A 7,932-nucleotide genomic window follows, 5' to 3' on the forward strand; every position below is an offset into this window, starting at 1 on the left:
ATATCCCATTGCAGAAGATTGGGGGGAGGGAAGCACATTTCCATATTCTTATAGTTCAAAATGCTGGCATTTAACTATTATTATTAGTCAGTGAATCTTTAGTTAAGCAGAATAGTGTTCACCAAGTAGAGATCTATTATATACCTTCCTGAAGAAAGGTGTTAAGAGATACAGGAGTAAAACAGATAATAATTAGAAAGCATTTTCTATCACAGAAGGATGTTGTCTTTGCAAAATAAATGTATAGGGTCCAAAAGCTAATAGCTGATATTATATACAGTTAAACAAACAAACAATTATTAGAGGTCTCCTTGTGTGAGGCTCTGTACTCAAAGCTAGGGATATGAAGTTTGGCCTTAAAGCCAACATTGCCTGTCCTCAAAGAGCTTACATCCTATGTGAGAGCTCTAATTAAAATAAACAAATAAACCATAATACTAATAACATCATTTATGTTGTGCATGATTATTTGGGGTACTATTTGTTGGGTGTATTGTAAAGGAAATTTGTGTTCTGGGTAGGAGCTGGACTGATAATTTCTAAAGTTCTAGTTCTGGGGTTCTGTGATTTTAGGATTACTGACCATTCCTCTGGCTATTCTAGGTCAACAGGGACAAGACACTTATCCCCTTCATTCTTTCCAAGTCCCAAGATTCTTCTTTTTTTGCCATGGTCTTGGACCCTTCTCTTTTGGCTCACAGATACCTGATTCCTAGCTCTCCTGAACCTGGATAACCCTAGGACATAGTGAATAGAGAACAAGATATGGAGTCAGGATGAACTGAGTTCAAATCCTGCCTCAGACACTCCCTAGCTGTGTGACCCTGTATTTAACTTCTCTGTGCTTTAGATTCTTCATCTGTAAAATGGGGATAATAAAAGCAACAGCATGGAGGGTTGTGAGGATCAAATGAATTAACATACATAAAAGCATATCATAAAACTGAAAGTTCTTATTGTAAGTGCTAGATGGAGCTGCCACCCCTATTCTCTAGCCCTTCTTCCTCAGCCATCATCTTTCAGGTGCTATGGGTATTATTATCTCCATTTTACAAATGAGGAGGCTGAGAATTGGAAAGATTGACATTCATGATTATACAGTTAGTGTACGGGGCTGGATTTGAACCCAGGCTTCTCTTGGTTTTAAGTCCAGTAGTTTTTCCACTATAGCATAATCTATATGATCACTATCTCTTTAATAATGGATTCCAGATGTAGACAGCCCTACATGTAAAGAGGCCTCATGTGTGGCAAGGGCTGTGCCTTACCTGTAGCATGAGAGTGTTGTTGTGTAGCTCCAAGGGAGGCAGAATAGACATCTCTAACCCCTTATCCCCTCATCCTTCTCCTTGGGAGGATTTAGCTCATTTCAGGAAGGGAAACAAGAGACTGGGGCAATAGGTCACTCTGCTGTCCTCAAAGAGACAGGGTATGGGGCTAGAATTCTATCTGCTCCTTTCAATTTTGTTAGTCTAGGGAATATGATCAGGTTCATTCTAACCCCAAGCCTCAGGTATAAGGCTTGACCCCTTTCCTCTCAAATGAATATTCATAGCAAATAGCAATGTTCAAAGAAGACCCATTTATCCAAATTGTTTTTCAGTTGTTTCAGTTGTGTCCGACACTTCATGGTCCCATTTGGGGTTTTCTTGGCAGAGATGCTGGAGTAGTTTGTCATTTCCTTCTCTTGCTCATTTTACAGATGAGGAAACTGATGCAGAGTAAGGTGACTTGACCAGGGTCACACAGCTAGGAAGTGTCTGAGGCCAGATCTGAACTTGGGAAGATGAAGCTTCCTGACTCTAGGCTCAGTGCTCTAGCCACTGCATCACCTAGCTGCCTCTTATCCAAATTGTATTGAAAAGGAAATCAGAGAGGATATACATAGAAGAATATATACCAGAAAATATTGAGAAATGGAGTTCTCCCTTTGGGAATGAAGTAACTGTGTTTAAGTAGGAGAGAAAGTTGTAGATTTCACTGAAGGAGAAACTCCCCAAAGTCTCTAGAGTTGCAAGCTGGGAATATGGATATGATGGAGTCTGTCCACTCCTCTCATATCTTCCTGGAATCTTTTCCTTCAACAACCTTGCTGTCTTCCATTTTTCTTTTGGAAGCTGGAAGCCAGAAGCACCTGAAGTGACTCAAATCTCAAAAATGACTAGATAAGAACTGAAGCTTTCTCACTTTTGCCAATTCCACCCTGCCCATCACACAGGGCAGCGCAATCATCTCCACAGAATCTCATACCAACAGGCTTTGGCACTGGGCTTACATCGAATTTTGCATGATGTGTAGGTGAAGTTTATTCATCTGCAATTTTAGGCACCATTCTCTTTCTTTTTAAAAAAATTGGGATAAGAACAAGGTTTTCCCTTCCTTAACCTTGTGATACCTGTCCTGCTAGTAGGGAGTGGCAAGGGCAAAGAAGAGATCTAGACATAGGGAAATCTGAAGACACAAAGGTTTTAGCTGGGCAATGTGGGACAGCTTTCTGGTGGAGGGGAATTTGGGTTGAACCTTCAAGTAAGATAAGTGCTATGAAAGGTAGGGATGTGGAAAGTATGCGTTCTAGAAATAGGGGATAGCCTCCATGACTGGGTAGAAGTTGAAGGTGGCATGTTGAGACCAGCAAAGAGATAATAATCCAATTTGGCTAGAACAGAGAGAAGATGGTAAACAGTGTAATAAGACTGGAAAGGTAGGCAGGAGTACAACTGTAAAGAGTTTTAAAAGCCAGATCAAGGAAATTGTATTTTACTATGTAGCCAAGGAGGAGTGACCCAAAGGTTTTTGACCAGTTGAGTGATAAAGTCAGACCTGTGCATTGTTTGGAACATTAAATTGGCTACTGTAGGAAAAAAGGGATTGGAAAGAAGAAGAGAAGGGAATAAGCATTTACATGGCATCTGTTGTGTGCCAGGCATTGTGCTAAATGTTTTTTTAAACAAATTTTATCTCATTTGATCCTCACAATAACATTGCAAGGTAGATGCTATTATTATCCCCATTTTACTGTTGTGGAAACTGAGACTAAGATCCTTTATCTCCTAACTAGTGAGTAAGAAAGGATTTGAATGCAGGTCTTTCTGACTTTAAATTCAGGGGTTCTATCCATATGAAAGGTTACAAAGGTAGAGTAGTTGGGAACTGATGTGATATGAGGGAGAGGAAAAAGAAATCAAGCATAATTTCATGGTTTAGAGTAAATGACTATGAGTACAGGGATACTATAGCGATAATTGTATTGCCTATCTTATAGCAGCATTGCTGATCACAAGGTGACTTTTTTGAGGAGAATGGCATTTTAGAGTTTACTATCCAGGACGACAACAAAACTTTCCATTCCTATTGCATCTGAAGAAGAAAAAAAAAAAGCAATCCCCACAGTTGTACTACCTTGCTGGGAGACATAATAATAATAATAGTAACAATAATAGCAATAATAATAATAATAATAATAATAATAATAGATGACACTGGTCAGTTATTATTATAATATGTGATGATTTAAGGTTTGCAAAAGAGTTCATATAGCGATTATCAGAACAACACAGTTATGGATATTCTAGCTATTTTTCTCTTAATTTTGCAGTTGAGGAAATGGAATCTGAGGGGAGGGGCAGTTGAATGACTTGCTCAGGGTCACACAGCCAATAAGCATCTGTGGCTGGATTAGAACCCACGTCTTCATAACACTGGTTTTTGTCACACTGCTTCTTTACTTTGTAGGTAATTCATTGCAAAGTTAAACTAAACTTTCCTTTCCAAAAACCTGGAAAATGCTCGTCTAAATGCATTTCATCCTGCTACATTTTGGGGCATTCATTTTTTATTGGGTCTTGCCACAGTACACATTTTGCAATTGAGAATTGTAGGGCCATCATATGGTTTCAATTGAGCTATTCCAATCTTTCTTTGTTTAAGCAACAACAAAGAAGTCTCACTTGTTAAATGGATTCCAATAAATTCTACAAGGCTAGAGGCATAAAATTGGGAGGAAGGAGGTGAAGACTATACTTATTCAATGTTTTTGCCTTCCCAGCTGATTATTCTATGGCTTCCTGAGAGCTGTGAGAACGGGGCTTTCATTCATCCTTCTTTCTCCTTTCCCTGAGTTTGTAGAGAATAATTACAGTGAATTTCTACTGTAAGGTTACTGTTCCTGTCCAGACCCCCATGGTAGTCTAGGAGCTATCAATTTGAATACTTTAGATATTTAAACATGAGAAGCCTGTGGATCATTAGTTGAACCCCTAATGTTTCATAAAGATCCATCCTCCTATGACTTGCCTGGCACAGAGATGAGAAGGGTAACCCTCTAATTTAACAAATTGGTAAACTGAGGCTCATAAAGGTAAAGAGATCTTACATAGGCTCTCGTGGTTGGTCAGTGGCAGAGGCAGGTTTTGGTGCTGGGCCCTCTGGCTCTTGATCTAATGCTGCCTTCTAACTGTTAGAACTGGAAAGCATCTTAGAAATGATGAAGTTTGCTTTCACACAGAGGAAGAAACTGAAACGCAGGAACTCACCTGAGTTTTCACGGCCCCAGCTATGCATGTGGCAGGTACTTAATGTATGCATATGGAATTGAATTGAAATTAACTGAGTTGAAGTGCATTGAAGTGGGTTGAATTGAAATCTACCTTCTCCACCCATTTTAGAGGAAAGGGCATGACCTGTGACTTCATTGACCATCCCTGTGACTCCCCAGACAGGTCTCTCCTTCCTGGCCACTGCTCCTCTCTTTTCGTCATCTGTTAGAATATCCTGCCTCATTTCCACCTCCTAGCTTCTTTCAAGACTTAGCTCAAATCCCCACTTCTTTCCTCCTACAGCTAGTTCCTTCCCTCTGGGACTATCTTCCATTTATTCTCTATAAATTCCTAGTTATCTCTCCATACATTAGAATGTGAGCTCCCTGGGGGTAAGGACTGTGTTTTTGCCTTTCTTTGTATGGAGTACAGGAGCATATATGGCGTAAAGGAGTGAAGCTTTTTCTATCAGAATTCACCACACCATACGTAGCGTTTAAAAAAGTATTATCAAGATCATCAGTTATTTCTCTTGTTGGATTCATCTTACACAATTGTAATCTGTCTTAGAGAGCTTCCTAAGCCTCGGAGAGATACAGTGATTTGTGGTTGTGAACATAACCAGCAAATGTCAAAGGCAGAATTGAACCTAAATCTTCCTGACCCCCAAATCCAGCACTCTGTCCTGCTCTTTTGTGCTGACTCTTTTCCCTCCATTGCTGCTTGATACAACTAGCAACTGGGATTACTCATTCCTTTAGGTGTTAACTCAGCAAAGTCCTTCTGGAAGCATAGGCTTCTGGAAAGATCACTCAAGAAGGCATTGGAAGACCCACTCTCATTCTCATTCTGTGAGATTTGGGGGCAAGTTATATCCCTTTTCTAGGTTTCATTTTCCTCATCTGTAAAATGGGGAGTTTGGACTAAATTATCTTTGTGATCCTGCTGTGATGCTGAATGTTCTACATTGTAAAGAACTTTCCATCATTAACATTCTATATAGGTTTCTGTGACTATGCATGCAAATATGTGCACATATATGTATATTTGGTATTACTATACGGGGGATTATAATTGACATGTATATAGTACTTTAAATAATAATTTATATTATTTAAATAACATGAATAGCTTACTTTTACATAACAATTTAAAATTTGCAGAATCTTATATCTGATTATCTCATTTGAGCCTCATAGCAAGCCAGTGGGATACAACTGTTATTTTCATTCTGGGGAAGCCAGACCCATGAATTCACAGGTATAAAGAAGTACCTATGTAGAAACTCCCTTCATTGATGCATATTAGCAATTGATCTTTAACTTATGGTTGTGGAGATTTACCTGGGCCCATTGTCATATAGCTACTAGGTATCAGAAACTGGATTTGGACCTAATGTTTTCTAATTCCAATTCCAGTATTTCATGCTTTGGGTGACATGCTGTCTCTCCCTGACAGTGCCAGCCACTAGTTATATTGCACCGCTCTAGAGAAGGCAGCATGATGTAATGATTCCCCTCCCTTGTAAAAGGAGGAGATTATACTGAACAGTCCCTAAGGATCCTGCCAACTCTGACATTGTACTGCATGAGCCCAAAATCTTATACTTAGGAAAAACAAGGCAAAATAAACATACATAGGAACCCTTGGATTTTTCTGAAACTAAAATCTTTGAGTAATTCTGAGAGTTACTCTTTGGTTCTGATTGATTTCCAATAGTAAAAGAGACAAGAAATGCAGTTGTTCTGTTAGGGTAGCATAACTAGGCCATATCTCAACATTAGTCCAAGATCCATTGATCAATCATTGTTTCTTCTTTTTGGGGGAGGGATGAAGGATGGAAGTAGATGAAATAGTTGCAAAGAATCTTAGATTCCCCCATGGCTTCCAGTAGAGGTAAGAGTTTTTGCTTTGGGTAAAACCACTCCAGAAACATCTTTGGGTTGTTGGGCAGAGCCTGAAGTAAACATGACTGTTTGTCTTGGGTATCAATCACCATGCAAAGTAGAATACTTGAGCTATTCCAATTTAGCCTCAAGGACTTAATCTTTTTAGGTCTGGAGCTCTTGTCACGGTGAGTACGTCATGTGGCCCCACTGCATCTAAGCAGGCTTCAGACTTGGCTGGCCATCTTTCCACCAGTGCCTTTGCTTTCACAATCAGTTAACGTAATTAGATAACATAAAAATGAATATTTAAATAGAAGCTACTCAGTATTTGAAGGTGGTAAAAGTATCAGGTTCCAATTCAGAATAAAATTTTTCTGTTAATGAGTAGATATATTTGTGTAGGGGTTGGGGTGTCCATGTTGAGGAGACATACCTAAACAAATTCAAGTCCAAAATGTGTTTTAAGTACATACAGATCTTTGTCCAATAGGCCTGGAGACCACTGATGAAAAACTCCCTGTTTCTGATTGGAAGCAAAAGGATTGCTTTCAACAATGGCTCTGTGGTTTTTTCCAGATGCAATTTTCCGTATATGCTCTGTTTGGGACTCTCTTATTGCCAGCTCATTGGTGCCAGCAGACAAAGAATGGAAGAGCCCTTTGTCTTTATTAAGATTTCCTGCCAATGTGATTTCCCTTCCTCGCCAAATTATTCCCAGTTTTTCTGCTCTTTAAGATCTTGTATCTGAACAGATCTTGTCTCCATTTGCAAATAAGTTCTCAGTATTTAAATGACCCCATCCTTCCCCAATGCCAGTTTCATTTTAGAGACAGTGTGGGTCTGTCTTGTCTTGGTTTTTCCAAGGAGGCAACATCCAAATGTATTTTCCCTAAAAAATGTGTTTAGCCTGAGAGAGTCAGCTGGCTAGAAGGCCTTTTGATGCAACAGTAAAGTATCCTTGAGGAAGAAGTTTCATACTCTGCCAGAAATGACTTGGGTACTTGAAAAGATTGGTGATCTTATCGGTGGCACGTTCTTTCCAGTGGTACAACTTGTCACCTGTCCTGGCCTTCTTATCCTCTGTGACTCTTGTTCATGCACATCCTTAAAACCTACAGGACATTCACTTCACGTGGGAGTTCTCTCGACATTACAGGGACATCAGTGGAACATTGGTTGGCCTTCATTTTTACTGCATGACCAGCTCACCTCCTTTTTTGGTTATATATTTCTCATTCTTTACACTCTGTTCTTTTGGTCGATAATATGTGCTCTGTAATAATGTCCCCTGTGGACTTCTCAGAAAGGATGGCCCTTTGGATGATACTCAGCTTTGATTCTTTGGAAACTATCCTATGACTTCCATCCATAAAGCATAACCAGAAGAATTTCTTTCAGATACAGACCTATAATTTCATTGGGGCAGGAACTCCCTGGTCAGGAAACTCCTACTTTTGGTACAGATTAAGAACTGTTCTGCAGTTTACAGTCTTAGAGTAGCCTGGGGG

Source organism: Vombatus ursinus, unplaced genomic scaffold (assembly GCF_900497805.2).
Source record: "Vombatus ursinus unplaced genomic scaffold, bare-nosed wombat genome assembly UNPS02009770.1, whole genome shotgun sequence".
Lineage (NCBI taxonomy): Eukaryota > Metazoa > Chordata > Mammalia > Diprotodontia > Vombatidae > Vombatus > Vombatus ursinus.